Below are 17353 nucleotides of genomic sequence, written 5' to 3'. Positions count from 1 at the left end.
GGGGTGGGCTCAGAGCTCCCTCGCTCTGCCCACTCTGGTGTCCAAAAGGACTCGTCTCCCTCCAGGGCAGGAGGGAACCACGCCGCCTCACTGCATGTCCCCTGTAGGCTTAAAGTGCCAGTATATCTTACTACAAATGCTTATTTTATTTTACTGCACCACAACAAGGTACCTCTTGGGATCACAATACTAGTTTCTATCTGCTACTGTTGCACTGCTCACTGTTCACACTGAGCCAAAAATCCGCTTCACGTACACACATCCCCTTCCACCTCCTTTCTGTCTATTTCTACAGTCTTTGTCCATATTTCAACCACCAGACCTGTAGAAAGAAGAATTGAAGACCATGAAATCCATTGGGGAATCTCACTGTGCAAATATAACTAACCTGTGAGACATTCAGATAACTATGGTGATGGGCTCTAGTACAAAGGCCAGTTACCTAGATGCACAGAGCCCCCATGGAACAGAAACAAACAAGCCCTGGCCCAGGAGATCTCCCATCACAGACAGCAGCAGCTCCACCAGGGCCATGCATGCTCTCTACCCCATAGCCTTCCTGACATTATTACAATCACTGACCTTTAGAACTTGGACGCTATTGACCAGACTTTACAAAAGCTTACATTTAGGCACCAAAATAAGTGTCCAGCTACTTACTCCACACATTAAGTCACAAGTGTCACAACAGGAGTTGCTGGGTATAGCGTTCATTTGAAAATCTGGCCTTATGTTCCACCATTGTGCTTGTTCCTCTTCTCAGCATTCCCCTCTCTACTACCACCACTACTCCTTAGTTCCCCAACTGTAGAAATATAGGCCTACACTAGACCGGAGTGAACTATGATTTTAAATTAAGTTTGGATGTTAGTATGTGTGATAGGCCAAAAGTATGTGACTAAAAAGAATGGGTGCATGAGAAAGAAAAGATATTTGTGTTAAATTTGTAGTGATCTTGGAAATACCAGTGTAATCTTATTGAAGGTCTGGGCTGCAGTAATGGAAATAAAGTAAACATGGTTAACTGGGGACCAGGTGCAGTGTTTAGCCCTAAGACTTTGTGTGTGTGTGTGTGTCTCTCTCTCTTTGGCTAAAGTCCAATAACACCACTTGTTTTTTATGGCATATAAAAAGCAAGGTCTTCTAGGGGTTCATTGTCAGAGCTTTTCCTTACCCCTCTGGAGTCACACCATGGAGGGAAGATGTATCCCAGGCCTGAACCTCTTGTAAGTATGTTGGCCAATGCCTATAACTATATTGTTACTAGGATAGAAAATATGAGGATGTATGTGCATACCCTGATATTTTGGATATAATCAATACCAAGTGGCCTTTGAACTAATAAAGGAATGCTTGTGTGGAAATTAAATCATGGTAAACCTTAATAAATTTATTAGGGACATTATTTACTACACTAACCGTCTTCACCCATGTTCTCCTTTTCTCCCTTGTAGCCACCCCTCCAATAATTCTCTCCTCTCCCTCCCTTTACCGTTAGCTTCCTCCTACAGTCTTCGACCCTATCCACCCATTCTCCTGCTCCATTTCAACTTCAGTTTCTCCCCTAAACTCAAAATAACTGACCTGTGATGTTAAAATTATTATTGTTGAATTACCATATCCCCTAGGAGCCCTAGTCACCGACCAAGACCACACTGTGCTAGGTGCTGTACAAACATAGAACAAAAAGACTGTCCAACACTATCCCAAACAGTTTACAGTGTAAGAATATGACAAGAAACAACAGCTGGATACAGACAGACCTGGGAGTACGTGGAAACAATGAGACAACATTGACGATAGGCAGAAGTCACAGCACACCAGCAACCCAACCATTGTCAGGTTTGTTGTAGGAATCGAGGCAAAGGAGAGTGTTGAAGAGGGATTTGAAGGTGGATAATGAGGAACCTCATGTTTCAGTATATGACTAATACCTAGTAACCATGGCACCTTCTTGTTCACCCTGCCCCTCCTTCTCCTGCCATTCTGTCTTAGATCCCTTCATCTGTGCAGAACAACCTGCAGGATCAGAGCCTTTGACTGTAAGCTCTTCAGTTCAGGGACAGTATCTTACTATGTGCTTTTTGCAGCAACTTACACAACAGGGCCCCAATCCTGATCAGAGGTTCTAGGCACTAGCCTAATATAGATAAATCACACACACCCTGAAAGTATGGCCTAGGATCACAATCCTTCCCTAGCTCAATAAATGGTGTAAAATACCTTATTTTAATTGTTTGACTATTTAGATATATTGGAAAGATTTAACAATGTCACTAATTCCTCCACTAACCCTCCCTCCCTCTTCCCCGCCCCCCATTTATCTGTGAACAACATCTACATATTAGTGCCTGGAAAGTATCTCGGAAACAAAACAAAAAACAACCAGTTGGTGAAAGACCAATAAACACACCCTAAATCACAAAGGTTTGAACAAGAAACACTGATCCCTGCATGGCTGTTCCAGAAATGGAAAATGAGAGAGATTTTTAACATCCAAATAGGGTGAGAAGACAGCGTTCCAACAACAGATTAAAAAAAAATGTCTTTTCAGATCCAAATGGTTTTGAAAATGAAAACTGGAATAAAAAAAAAAGAATTAAAAAATAGAAAGCTGAAACATATTCCCATGATTTTTTTTTTATTGTTTCACTTTAAAAAAAATACTAAATAGAAACCAGGTCCTGCTGTCACGCAGCACCCTGTGTATTTTCTGTGGCTTGCAGATAAGGTCCTTTTGACAAAAATGGGATTTAAGACAAGTACAAATAGCCAAAGCTTCATTTAAAAACATAAATGGAAAAGGTGGGGGGGGAATCAATAATTTATAAACCACTAAGAAGATTCTAGGCAGATCAGGTGCCATGGGTTGCTCCCACTCCAACTTTTCTTGGTGGGAATCTGTTATGGTGATTCTGAAACAGCAGCTGATCTGAACTCTTATGCTGTCCATGCTTCACAGGCCTTCCCTTGTGGGATTCTATTTCCCTTTGTTCTCAATAGGCGGGAAAGCATGGGTAGTGTGATGTGTTTGATAGCAGCTCTCTTATCTCAAGATAATATTTTGCATTACACAGAGCACTTTTCCATCCAAAGGTTTCAAAGTGATTTCAAAGGCTGGGTAAGCATTAATATCCCCATTTCACAGATGGGATCACTGAGGCACAGAGGATCATATTCATCCGTACTCCCAAGCAGAGTCTGACACAGGGGCAGGGAGTGAACAAGAATGGTTCACCTGTGAGCTGCCCTATCTTTTACCTGGCTATCAACACCTTTTATGGGCTGTACTGGTAGCTGTGAGGAAATGACGTGTTAGAACCTTTAGCCACACTCCCACTTCCCTGGAAATGCCACTGCTATGTCCCCTGGGCTTGGGGCTCCTGAGGAGGCATGACATATAGCCAGCTCAGACTACTGGGGATGCTTCCTATGATTTGTAAGTTCCACAGGGCCACTTAGGTCAACTTTATATTGATATTTTGGAGATGGTGAATCAGGCCCAGGCAGGTTAATGCCAACCCTGCAAGATGTAAAGCCCCTCCTGAGAAATGCAGAGCACTCCCAGCCTCTCATTGTGAGATCCTGTAGGACTGGGTCCTAAGCTCTCTTTACCTCAGTAAACTCATCTGTAAACCTAAGGAAGAAAAAGTGCTACATATAATGCAAAGTATTATCTAGGGATGCGGAAGCTTCAGCAAAAAAAATTTTAAAAATACATTACACTTTCAAATGTCGCTCTCCTCCAGTTGATATGAAGAGCAATGGAATCCTGTAGGTGGAGTCTGGGAAACTTGTACTAGGTTGAGGTAACAGTCAATGGGAGCTGAAGGTAGGTAGCACCTCACAGTATTGGCCACTCAGTCATTTGCTCAAAGTCGCCAAACATGTTAGTGGCAGAGTCAGTAATAGATAATATTAGATAATCTAGATAGTCTAGATAATACTTAGTCCTGCCATGAGTGCAGGGGACTGGACTAGATGACCTCTCAAGGTCCCTTTTAGTCCTATGATTCTATTAATAGAAGCCCAGATTTCTGGACTCCCAGCCCTTGTATCCAGGAATTGGATTTTTACACTACTTAACCCAGCCAGGCTTCACAGAGTAAATCATTCATAATAATAGGCTTAAGGTTGCAAACACCCACAGTAATGGAAAGCAATAAAAATGTTTTTCCAAGTATGTTTTTACATAACAGCCTTTACTGGCTCAGAACAAATTATTAATCTAGGGGTATAACCTGTAAAAGAAATATTAACTTGACAGACCATAATGGCTTCTATAGGCCTGCTTCTGTCAGTGAGAAAAATCATGTTTATATGATCCCTAAATTCAATTTTTAAAAAGATTATTGTGAGCGGGAGATATTCAGATACACAAAGGGCATTTAGGCACCCAACTCCTTATTGGCTGTCAGTGAGAGTTGGGCAATTAATTGCCCTTTGTGCCTTTGAAAATCTCCCCTCATAATTTTCACTTCTGTTTTAAGATATCACTACTTTGGCCAACTTGACAGACCACAAAAGTCTCCAAAGATTATTAAAAAAAAAAAAGATTTGCTATTCCCATCCTGGTTCTCCAGCTTGGCAAGCACAGTTTCCTCAGTTACTGTACCTTCCTGTGACAGGAGGAACAGGTCTGCAGTGCTTCAAGGAGGTGGACCCAGAGCCCTGCTGCACCCCGCCCCAGTGGCGTCCTTTGGAAGTAGCTGTGTAGGGCCAAAAAATGACCTAGAATTTCAGGAGTTAATTGTCAGCCAGGGATCAGAGGCAGCCCGGGGGAGCATCTCTTTAGGTTTAATACCTTAAAAGAAAGGGATGCTGCTCCGGAGACAAAAAAGGAGACTCATCAGAAACCAGGGTGACCGAACCCTGGGGAACATCTGCTATTTTTACCTTTCCGCATGGTGAGAAAGGTGCAACTCTTTCCTTCCTTCCTTTCCTTAAATGCAGATGTATCTGTTATAACCACAAGGAACGGCAGGAGCAGCTTAGAGGAACCTCAGGAAGGTACTGGGGAGGGGGAAGCACAGTGTGTGGAGAGATACTGGCCCAGAAGGCTGGTTGTGGTGGCAGGGGTAGAAAAATTAATAGTCAGAGGAGAGTTTGTAAAATTAATGGGGGTGGGACAGAAATCATATGGAGTGAACTGAATGTTTTGGCAGGGGTGAGAGGAAGAATATTCTGTCCAAAAATGTTGCATGGATCATTGATTAATTGAAATTTTGGCAGCACACCACTGGCTCAGAGACTGCTTCTGAGTCTTTAACTATGCCATCGCAATAGTGACGAGAAAAGGCGCTCAAGTTAACTACTCCCTGGTGGCAGGGTGTTTTTCTGTGAGGGATTTTCAGCCATGGAACAAATTCCTCCACTTGTTCTGGTAGAATCAGTGGACGTTCAGGGCATTTGTATTATTGCAGTGCCATATTTTAAGGTGCACCTATTTTCTCATACTTCTGGTAAGAAGCTGGGCTGAGGGTTATGTATTAGGCAAAGGGGAATTTATTGTCCTGTAATTTGGTTTTTTTGGGTTCAATCCGATTGATTAGTTATATCTAGATTTAGTTTATGTATTTCTGATTGTATAAACCCCTACACCCACTTTCTTCAGCTGCTCCTCACTTCCATAAAAACATTTCTTTAGGGCTGAAGTATCTTTGTGCTTAGTCTCAGCTCAAAATTGAATTTGTTTAGAATCTTTGAGCAAAATATATTCAGTTATTTCTGTAACTATGCAAGGGTGATAAATAAAACACTCTTTACCAAATGTTTTTACTGCAAAGTTTATACTCACAACTCAAAAATAGCTAACTAGCTAAAATAGCTAAAAATAGACTGTTTAAAGTTGCCATTTTCATATATCAACAGTAAAAAATGTCTGTCCTTTTTTAGAGAAGTTTTGTTATCATCCCTGTTTAGGACCCTTTGTTACAGTCCAGAACCAAGAAATACTAAACCAATTTTCTTGAAATTATGGCCGACAGTGAGACTTTAAAAAAACAACAACTTAAAGTCGCAACATCATAAGTTGAATAATCATAACACAAAATTGATTCCACTATGTACACCTTTCCTTTTCTCATTAAAAATCTTTGTCACAAGGAAGAGAAATCATTATTTGAGTGCCTCAATGTGCCTGGCCCTACTCTCATGTAAGTCAAATGGAAAAGGTCCCATTAGCTTCAGTGGTGTCAGTTCAGCACCATACTGTGCAAATATAGCAAGGAGTAATACTACTCTAACTTTTCAGAATTAATTTGCCTCTTCTTCTTCCTTGCTATTCCCATCCTGGTTCCCCCAACAGCTCCCAAGCATGAGTTCATTAATTCTGGGAGTGTTGGGTATGCTGTGAGTCTTGTTTAACTTGGCTATTTAAAGGGCTAACCTTGTTGTAACTTGGGCTCTTGGCAATACCATGCCTGTATATGACAGACCTTTTTGTTAACTTGGCTTTTTATTTGTGCATATTAAAATATTTTTAATAACTAAATAGTGAGAATTTAGGACTACATGTTATTCCTAGAGAAAAGCCGGGCTCCGAAATGAATTTTGAACAAAAAACACAGCTTTGACAGGATTTGCATCAACAGGCCTTCCAGGAAGAAAATCAGACACCTCATCCATTCATCAACGAGTTCAGACTCCAAATACAGTGCATATGTTTTTATTACTGGAATTTATCATAATAAAATGAATAACACATTTTAATATGTTACCAAAATTATGACTCTCCTCCATGAAAGAGGTATACGATAGACTCTCTGAAGAAATTGAGCCTGTGACTTTGAGAACCAGAAGCACATATCGCCACCACTTGAGCTAAAAGAGTATCTATTATATTATAGAAGTAGTAGACTCTTCTCTTCTATGTGGACTAGCGGCAGTGGGGGCATAAACATATTTAGCCAGAATGTTACGTAGGCCTTATTTATCCCCATTTTACAGATGGAGAAAACTGAGATACGGAAGGCTAAATGCTTTGCTCAAGGTTAAGCAATAAGTCAGTGACAGAACCAGAAATCCTGATTCCATTCTTGTGCTCTACTATACAATACTTTCTCAGAAGCAAAACCCAGAAATAGGATTACTGTGATTTTCTCCATCAAACAACCAACTAACTGCCCAACAATGAACACCTTTTTTTCTGAAAAAAATAAAGTGATGAAACTTGAAATACTCATGAAAAGTTTATGAAATGAAACCCAAAACACAGAATTTGTTCACTTTGTAAGCATATTTATTCCTCAAACATTCAAGAGCCACACATTGTCCAGAATGGAAAAAAACTTGCAATTTTGTAAGACACGACAACAGAATAATCAGGTCTCGAGGCTCCTAACTAGTTAGAGCCATCACGCTTTAATATCTGCCCTTACATACGGAGTTGTTCTAGCTGTGTTAGTCCCAGGATATGAGAGAGACAAGATGGGTGAGGTAACATCTTTTTTTGGGCCAACTTCTGTTGGTGAAAGAGACAAGCTTTCGAGTTTCACAAACCTGAAGAAGAGTTCTGTGAAGCTCTAAAGATTGTCTCTTTCACCAGCAGAACTTGGTCCAATAAAAGACGTTACCTCCTTGTTACTAACTTATTTGCCTTTTCAGCACCTGGCCAATTGTGAACTTCTGGATAAACTAAATTGAAATGTGCTTTTAAAAAGTACATGCATGATAATGAGCTAGCTGGACAGGAGCACAAGAATCTTGAAAACTCTGAACTAAACTATCTTGTCTTCCAAGTTTTTATTTCTGTTGTTTTCTACCACTTTGGTGCAACAGATTGTGACACAATCTCTTTTGCAAATAAAGATTCAGGGAAGAAATAGGATCTTCAATTTGAAATTCTATGAGAAAAGGGAAGAACAGAGGACAATATTCTATTAGATGCATTTCATTCTCTTTCAGTTCTGAGTTCACTCGAAGATCTTTGTATTTGGTATCAACTGTGTTGGGTAGTGGAAAGATTACATAGCTGCTCTGAATTATTTTTTTATTTTGTCTTTGTGCTTCCAGTTTTAACTTGAATTAGCTCAAGCCAGACTTGCAGTGAGACTCTGAAATAGTGTCAAGTCCCTGTAAAAATGCCTTCATTTTTTTTGTAAAGTTGCTGCCTCTCTAGATTTCCTTGCTGTGTAAAATGTTTGCCATGATTTGATCAAAGATATCCTTGCGCTCCATGAGAATTTCAATATACTGGCTAAATTCAAACATGGAAACACTATCTTCTGAAAAGTCTTTCAAGTGTCCTTTGGAAGCCAAACCCTCAATTCTCTTTTAAAGTCAACCATTAGGTTGATGGTGGCTGTGAAAGAGTTTTTAAATTTCTCAATGTGCTTTATGAATGTGTTGCTACTTTCTCAAAAACATTTGAATAGCGTGCTGCACACCCCTCCACCATAAGACAGATTGTATCTGAAGAGTTCACTCATTTTTCCGAGTTTATTTTCGGTGTCCAAGTTAAGGGCAAGGACTTCCTTACCATAATTTTTTTGTATTCTTGACAGGCATCTTCAGCAACTTGGACACATTCTGTACTGGTGCTTGTAGCAGGCATTGTTGGTCATTTCTCATGTTAGACCAATCATCCTGCATTACTGTCAGAGTTATATCTAATTTCCTCAATATAACTCATTCTCTGGTGCATAATATTAAAGTGGAATGCATTACAGTTGGTGAAATACCAGATTGGAACACACTAGCATGGCCCTTTCCAAACTTATACTCCCCCCTGTGGCAGCTTGATGGCAAAAAAAGAAAAAAGAAGAAGAAGAAAAAGGAAAAGAAATCCAAGGCACACTTAGTGAGTCACGTACAGCATCATCACTATTTACAAGGAAAGAATTAGACAAATGCCTGTACAGAGTCTCAGGAAGTGTGGGCCAGAGAAATGAGAAAATAGCTGTTCCCAAGAATTCCACACCTACATGACACCTTTTCCTTAAGAATGATCTTAACACAGAGGCAGTTAGTTTACAGAGGATTTTAAAACTCACTTGAAATTTGTAAAAGCAGTTTGTGTCATTGTGTCCCTAGCTCAGAGGAATATTGTGAGAATTAATTAGTGTCTGTCTTGATCTGAAGAATTCAAGAACTATGTAAGTGCAAGGTAATAAAACAACAGAAGGCAATAAATGAAAATCCCAGAGCAACCACAATTTAATCCAAAATAATCACAAATATTAACTGCACCATTGAATTAACATGTTTTTTTTCTGTACTGTATTCAACATGCTCTTTCATCAGAGGGCACCTCTTCACTAGAAATTGACCTCAAATAAAAGCCCAAGCAAACTTGAACTTCACAACTGAATCCACTTTCCATACAGGTTAAACCAAAATGCCAAATACAAACAACTCCAACTATTGTGAAAGTCTAGATTCTAACCTGTGAAGTTGGAATTTATATTTATATTTCTTATACAACTTTTTTTTAAAAAAAGTAGCAATACTGGTCAAAAACACTTTGGTGTTATTGTTACATTATTTCTAAATATTCTATGTTTATTAATTAAAGGACAGCCATCACCATGGTGTCTGTAGTAACACTAGTGTAAACTGTAGTCTTCTGCACCATTACTGTAAAATACAATTGGAGGGGAAACCCAATGGGTATCGAAGACAACTCTTTTTTCTGGTTGAGTTCCAGTAGGAAATCAAGATCTCTTAGAAATGTACCTCATGTTTCCCCTCCTCCCCCTGCATATTTCTCCCACACTCTACTTTCCTCGTCTGTATGTGACAAACTGTCTGAGAATGAATTCCCCACAGACACTGGTGAGATTATGGTTATAAGATGGTTTTGAGACCTGATCCTTTAGTTGTTAAATTTCCCATACATCCGCAGGTCAACAAGGAAGCCCCATCAACATAACCTTGGATGTCCTAAGCTACATCCTAGGTTCCCCATCTGCGTCACTTGCAGAGATCTATTTACATAGTGTGCATATCACAGAACACTAGCTGCAAAACTAGCCAACCATGCTGGCAGCTAAATCATCTGGAATCATTCTCCCAAAATTAAACAATTCTAATAAGAAGCTAGTGCGTTGCAGTCACTATGTTCTTTTGTCAATTTATATAGTTTTCCTATCAATGTCTCTACATGCAAGTACAATTTAAAGGCACATACAATAATCCAACTCCACCACCACCTCAGTAAGGCCTGAGTAAACACAACAGCCCTGTCATGTTACAACAAGGTCAACTCGCTCAGGCTGTGTCAGACCAAGGAGGGAAGTGAATTCCTGAGACAAGGACCCATCACTGAAGACACCCAGACCCCAAATGTATAAATCAGGGAAATGCCAGCTCAAGCACCTCAGCTGTCAGGGAAGAGCACAAGGAGAGAAGGAATCTCAAAGAAAACCAGGACCCAGACCACAGAGGGCTTTCCCAACCAAGACATTCCTAGTTATAAAAGATTCATGAAAACAATTCATCTACACTATTGCTGAGGCACACTACAAAGGCATTGAAAATAATGCAGTGTCAATGAGTTTCATAAGGTTCTATGTGATGGTGGACAACCAATTTGGATGCCACTAATATACTGAGTACTAATATAGCTGTCATTCACAAGGATCACCATAAGCAGTTGTTTTTTTAAAACCAAATGAACAAGAAATTTTAAGAAAATATACTCATATACAAGTAATATATATTACACACACAGATCATAGACACTGCCATTTTCCTTGGCATCTCCCCACTTCACAACAACATAAATTAATATCCTCATAGACTGTTGCAGTTTTAATTCCATTTGTTAATTGAAAGATAATTTGGCCATGCCCTAAGTATACCCTGAAGCTCTCAAATTTGGTCTCTGTGGATTACCAGAGGGAGCAAACAGATTGCAAAACTGTGGGCCCTGCAGTGAAGAGACCAAGCCAGTTTCAGAGAGCTCAGTTTAAGTAATCAAACAGTAAGAGGGATTCAGACTGAAGTTACCAGGAAGAGTCAGGAACAAAAAAAGGTAGAGCATCTGATTACTTGGTACCAGAACATTTTAGGACTGTCTGAATGCAATCCCAGCCAATCTGCATTTTCTTTAAGATCTTCAGGGCAGGAAGTGTTGTGTCTTATACAGCCCTGAGCACAACATCAGTTCTTAATAGGTATCAATACTTTAAACTGCACTCAGAAGCAAACAATACACCAACATACAACACCCGAGCAGAGCCGCTCCTTTCCAAAAGCGGCAAGCTGCTGTATTTTTCACTAGCTGAAGCCTCTGTTTCTGAGAGTGTCTCAGACATAGCCCCAAGTAGCGCACATTGCTGTAATCTAGCCTTGGCTGTAACATTACAAAGTTTGGTAATAGTGTGGATGCACTACTGCCCCTCTGCTAGACAAAATCAGAACTATTCAGCTGTGAGTCATAAACCCTAAACTACTAATCACAGGTGCTGACTTTCATTTTTCTGGATGGGTGCTCCATCCCCAATCTGCCCCAAGGCCCCGCCCCCACTCCACCCCTTCCCCCAAGGCCCCACCTTCACTCCGTCTCTTCCCACCCCGCTCTCCCCATTCTCCCCATGCCCCACCCTTGCTCCACCACTTACCTCCCCTGCTCCGCCCCCCCAAGCATGCCCCGCCCTTGCTCTGCCTCTTCCCTCCCCTGCTCTGCTCCTCCCCTTCCCGAGTGTGCACCACCCTCACTCTGACTCTTCCCGCCCTTGCTCCACCCCCTCCCCCAGTGCCCCACCTCACTCCACCTTTTCCCCCCCACACTGCCCCCTCCCCCCAGCACCTCCTGCCTGCCACAGAAGAGCTGATCAGCAGGGGCCACTGAACAGCTGATCAGCAGGTGGCTGGTGGGTGCCTCAGCCCCAGAGCTCCCACGGAGTCAGTGAGTATGCTAGTAATAGCTAGGGGAGACAGAGTAAACAAACTGAGGACTCCAGGACTTATTATTTGTTACTCTTCTGGCCACTCTGAACTGCATAGAGCAAGTAGGGTTGGAAGTTGAAGCTAGGTAAATTCAGACTGGATATAAGGCACACTTTTGTAACAGTGTGGGTAATTAACTATTGGAACAATTTACTAAAGCTTGTGGCGGACTCTCCATCACTGACAATGTTTAAGTCAAGACTGGATATTTTTCCAAAAGATATGCTCTAGTTGCAACAGGAATTATTCTGGAGGAGTTCTATGGCCTGTGTTATAAATAGGCTTGGCAGAATTCTATTTTTATTTTTTTATAATTTTGATGGAAAATATAGATGTTTATTTTTAAGCATTATCTTCAATTTTTACCAATTTAAATTTCACAGTTACAGGAAATTATGGGGGATGGGGAGGAGGATCAGACACCAGGGCGGGTCAACAAATTATTTAACAAGAGAGACAAGGTAGGTGAGGTAGTATCTTTTATTGGACCAACTTCTGTTGGTAAAAAGAGACCAGCTTTCAAGCTTACACGGAGTTGTTCTTCTGTTTATACTCAAAAGCTTGTCTCTATCACCATTTGGTCCAATAAAAGATAACCTCGTCCATGTTCTCTCTCTAATATCCTGGGACCACTACGGCTACAACAACACAGCAAAAAATATGTTTTTAACGACAGTAGACATTGTTTTCAAAAAGTTAAAAGCTTTATGACCAGGATTAAAACTGCAGCAGTCTACAGGGATCTACTAATATAAACTGTCAACATCACATGTCAAAATATACAAAGTAAATATCCTTAAATCAAATTCTAATAAGTTCTCAAGAAGCATTTTTCTTACTTTGCCTATCTGTAAATTTCTGTTAATAGTGATGGACATATGTTTCCGTGGGTTTGTGTGTGTATAGTGAAATTGATGTTTACTGATATTTACAAATAAAAATATCCTAATCCTTCCAAGTCTAGTTACACAAAATAGATCATCCCAATGGTCCCTTCTGGGCTGGCCTTGGAATCTATGACTCTATGGATGGAGTTCAAGTGTCCTTCCTCCAAAGGGACAGGCTTCTATCACTTGACCTAAAGGGACACCATATACTTTTATTTTGTCTCTATCATAAAGACAGAGAAAGAAAAAAAAGGATCCAGAGTGATGAGGGTGTGGGACAATCGTTTTCAATCCACAAAATTGTTCAAACACTAGAAATAAGAATATTGTCCATATGAGACTTTCCCGCCTTTACATATGCTCATACATTCTATAGTTACAACAGAAGTTACTACTGTATGTTAATTTGATACTCACAGATAGAGCTCCTGAAAACAGACATCCCTGTCTGACTGATGCAACAGAACTGTCGTTGTGCATCAAACTGTCAAACCATCCGTTCTTGCAACACTTTTTCTTCTTTTTCTTGTTCTTTTTCAATGACAGAGACCTGCTGGGTGACTCAATGACTTTCTGTCATTCTGTGGCTCAATACAAATGGGACACCCCAAAAAGTTGATTGATTGGGCAAAATTTTCTGGAAGTTTAGCCACTTTTCCGTAAGTGTCTAAGTAGGGACTGAGGTGCCCAGGTGTAGACACACATTCAAACATTTTGGCCTTTATTTTCAACATTCTGTCAGATGACCATATTGCTCAAATATGTATGGGATGGCCCTAATTGCACTCCTGCAGCAAGGGTAAGAGAGAGAAATTCATAATGGCTTTGGCATGCAGAGCAGTAAAACGATCACAGTGGATTTCAGACCTCCCTTGGGATGTGACCAAGTCTCACTATTTTTATGAGAACATGCTAGGACTTCCAGTAATACCAGAATGGGTGATTCAGGACCAGGAAGAAGCATACAAGTACAGAGGCAGGAGAAATTCATGCATACCACGACATCCTTTATATTACAAATGGAAGACAACATTAAAGTTTAAAAATGAACTAAAAATAATATTGTACATGAAATAAGTATTTCTAAGATCTTACATCAACAAGGGGACCATCCTACTCTCCTAACTCAGCAAAGTACCCTTGATTTGACCCCAATAGAATTTATGTGCAAACTTTAGAAAATCTGACCAAATGCATTTTAAAACAAAATGGGATTGATTTGCTGATGTAGGAGATCAGGAGGGAGGGGCACCCTCCTGCTGTGCCACCAAGGGACATTAGCCTTCAGGAGAGGGCAGGCAATGTTTCCATCACCACTCTCCCAAGGGGTTCCTCCAGGAGAGGGCATCAAAGGTTGCCTAGGGGAATGAACTGAATCCAGAGGCTTAACCAAAGGAACTGTATCAACTGAAGCTGATGCAGGCACACACATACCAGGTATAGCATGTCCCATCTCCAGCCACCTCCACTCACTTTTTTGGACTGTTCAAGCCGTTGTCAAAGCAGGGTGAGGAGTGATTGTTTTGAGTCATTCCAATCCCACACTAGTTGGTCTTACCATGGCTGGAAATCCTATGCCCTCTAGCAAAACCTGGGAATAAACAGAGCCTGATAATTGAGAGTCAATTCCCTCTTCACTCACATGCCATGACCTGTGTTACGGGCTCTGTTTTTCCTGGCAAATACTGATGACATTGCTGACATCTACATTAGTGCAATGAACGCAGCTCCCTGCACTGTTAATGGTGCCATCAGATGGTTCAGGGGAAATCCAGATGCTCTGGACCTGGGTCTTGGCAGGTAAAATGCCTTTCAGTTCACTTTAAAGGTAATCTTGACTTAATGTAGACAGTTTTATATATGTTTGGAATACTCTCATGATTAAGATTATTTTATTTCCAGTAATCACTTTACCACTTTAAGACCACACATGTCCATGAAAAACTATGGTGACTTTTCAGAGAATTAAGCCAGAAGTTTAAAGCAACCCTTCTAGTGACATTTTCAAGTAATAAAATATCACATATTTAAGTGACAATATCTATGATTAAGGAATAAGAATGAACTCAGGACTATGAATAGGGAGTTACATATTATGACATAGCCTTACTCATGCTGCTGAACAGTACTTAATTCCACAAGTGGTCTCCAGGGTAACAATTTGAGGCCAAATTCTCTGCTGGTGATTTTGATTTCCAAAAGAAGCTCCACCAACATAGAATCTACCTCTGTGTCTTTAGTATTGGATTTGAACCAGCAATCTAGTAATAAACAGCTTTGTAGGTCAGAAGCCATCCCTCACACCACCCAGTCTCTCTTTGCCTGTATGCTTCTAAGAAGAGTTAATGACATTAACAAGTAAAATCTCATTGGCAGGATTAGCGGGTATAAATTGGTGAAGTTTCATTTAAGAAAATGTACACCAGCTGAGGATCTAGCCCACAGTATTATAGTTATACAGATCGAATAAACTAGATGGAAAACATGGAAAAGCTGCTTGACAGTTCTTAGGAAAAAGAAGTGTTTTCTCTCCATTTTTCTCTGCCTTCGCAGATTCACTAGCTCATGAACCCCCCCACCCCAAAAAGTTAGTGAATCTGTAGCAGCTATTGTACCTGAGCACTTTCTATACCTATGGATATACTGAATGAGTCATCACATGAATTCTAAGAAAGACAAACAGAAAGGCAGCAAATTCAAGACAGAGTACAGCTTTTTATTTTTACTTTATTTCCATTTCTGCGCTAGCACAGCAAATCTTGCTTGGAGTCTCTATTTTAAACAAATACATGTTGATGTAAGTTTAACTGGATCCCTTAGGATTTTAGGATAATATTTATTACAATTTAAGAAATATTCTGGAGAGCTTTTGGGGAGGGAAATTAATGTACATCGTTAAACCTGAGGCAAACTAGAAATGTCTGTAGCCCACTACAAGACCATCATGATGAAAAATAGCTCAGGGTACACATGTCCATATACGGCCAGACTTCCTATAAGGAAGACAGGACTGTATGTGCATTGCGTATGGCTCCTGGATCAGATTCACATTCCTTGAGTATGTTTCTCTGGGAGCTTTTGATTTCCGCTTTGAGGGCTGGCTCAGACTTCCAATTGCTCTTATAAGAAAATATCTGAGACTGAAAGTTGAAAATGTGCAAGATTCCTTCTTTAAGTACACAAACACTCCAAGTCTAGCCACTTTCCTGTAGTTCTGCCAGGTTTTCAGTACGTCTGATACTTGATCAAGTGAACTTTTTGGGGAGAAGGAAAAAAAAAAAAAGAAGGAAAAACATAAGGGAAGGAATGAAGCATATCCACACCTGTACATTTTACAAGACTTAACCAAAGGAACTGTACCAACTGAAGCTGATGCAGGCACACACATACCGGGTATAGCTGTGTCAATAGGGCTGTGCTGCCAACATAGTGAATTCTTAATTTCACCAGAAAAAATATACTGGCTAAAAAGCATTTGCTGTATAATCACCTGTATATAACTCAATATTAGTGCATTTTAACCTTTTATGAATCAACCCTAAGATGTATTTCTTCAAACCATGACATACTGCTCATCAATAAGGATAGGCTAGAGAAGACTTGATGAGTCATTTATAAACAGTGAAAGAAATAAAACAACATGAAGCCAAATTCTCCAGGGTTGGATTCTGGGCATATTTACACTGGTGAAACACCTTAGATTCCAGTGAGGTTACTCCCAATTTACACCAGGGTAAGCGAGCACAGAATTAGTCCTGCAGACAAACTCTTACTGAAGACAATGATGGATGAGGACTGCTGTATTTGGCCCATTATGCAATTTGAGTTAAGGACAGACTTGGCCCTTCACTTTGGATTTCCTGGCTTTCTGGTGGTTTGTTACTTTTAAACATACTTTTTCTGTCAATGAACTTCTTAGGTTTTTGTTTAATAAAAAAATTATTTCTCTGAAAAAAATTCTTACACAGAAAGCTATGAAACATGTCTAGAGCCTCTCTCTGATGATCTCCTACCATATTTAGGCATTTTTAAAAGGCAGTCTGTTTACCTGGTTACATTTGCATTTTGGTATGCATGTTATACATAGTTTGGTATGCATATTATTTACCCAGTACTGGGGTCATCACAGTCTTTAGGTAAATATGGATTTTGGAAAGCTTCAGAAGTTTGGAAATGTATTATTTACCATAACTGTTCCTCCAGATTTTTTTAAACAGCAAAGATATCATTTTTTTATGAAAAATTGGGATTTTTAGCAGAAGTGAGTCAAGAATCTTAACTTGAAGGCAAAGAGGAATGCCAAGAAGACCCTTAACTTGAAGGCAAAGAGGAGTGCCAAGAAGATAAATACACTTTTGCAGTACAATATAGAATATTGGGTTTTTAAATGAGAGAGATTTTGAGGTACATTCTCCACTCCACACATACTCAGTCTCCCCAATGACATTAATGGAAGTTACACACACACACACACAGAGGAGAGATTATGTTTATCATCTTCACAGATCAGCTACCATATAACTGACCCAAATTTCATATGCAAATGTCTAAACAGGCCAATCAAATCTTGCATT

Source organism: Natator depressus, chromosome 3 (genome assembly GCF_965152275.1).
Source record: "Natator depressus isolate rNatDep1 chromosome 3, rNatDep2.hap1, whole genome shotgun sequence".
In the NCBI taxonomy this organism is placed as follows: domain Eukaryota; kingdom Metazoa; phylum Chordata; order Testudines; family Cheloniidae; genus Natator; species Natator depressus.
The sequence above is the reverse complement of the archived record's forward strand: the minus strand, read 5'-3'. Positions refer to the sequence as shown.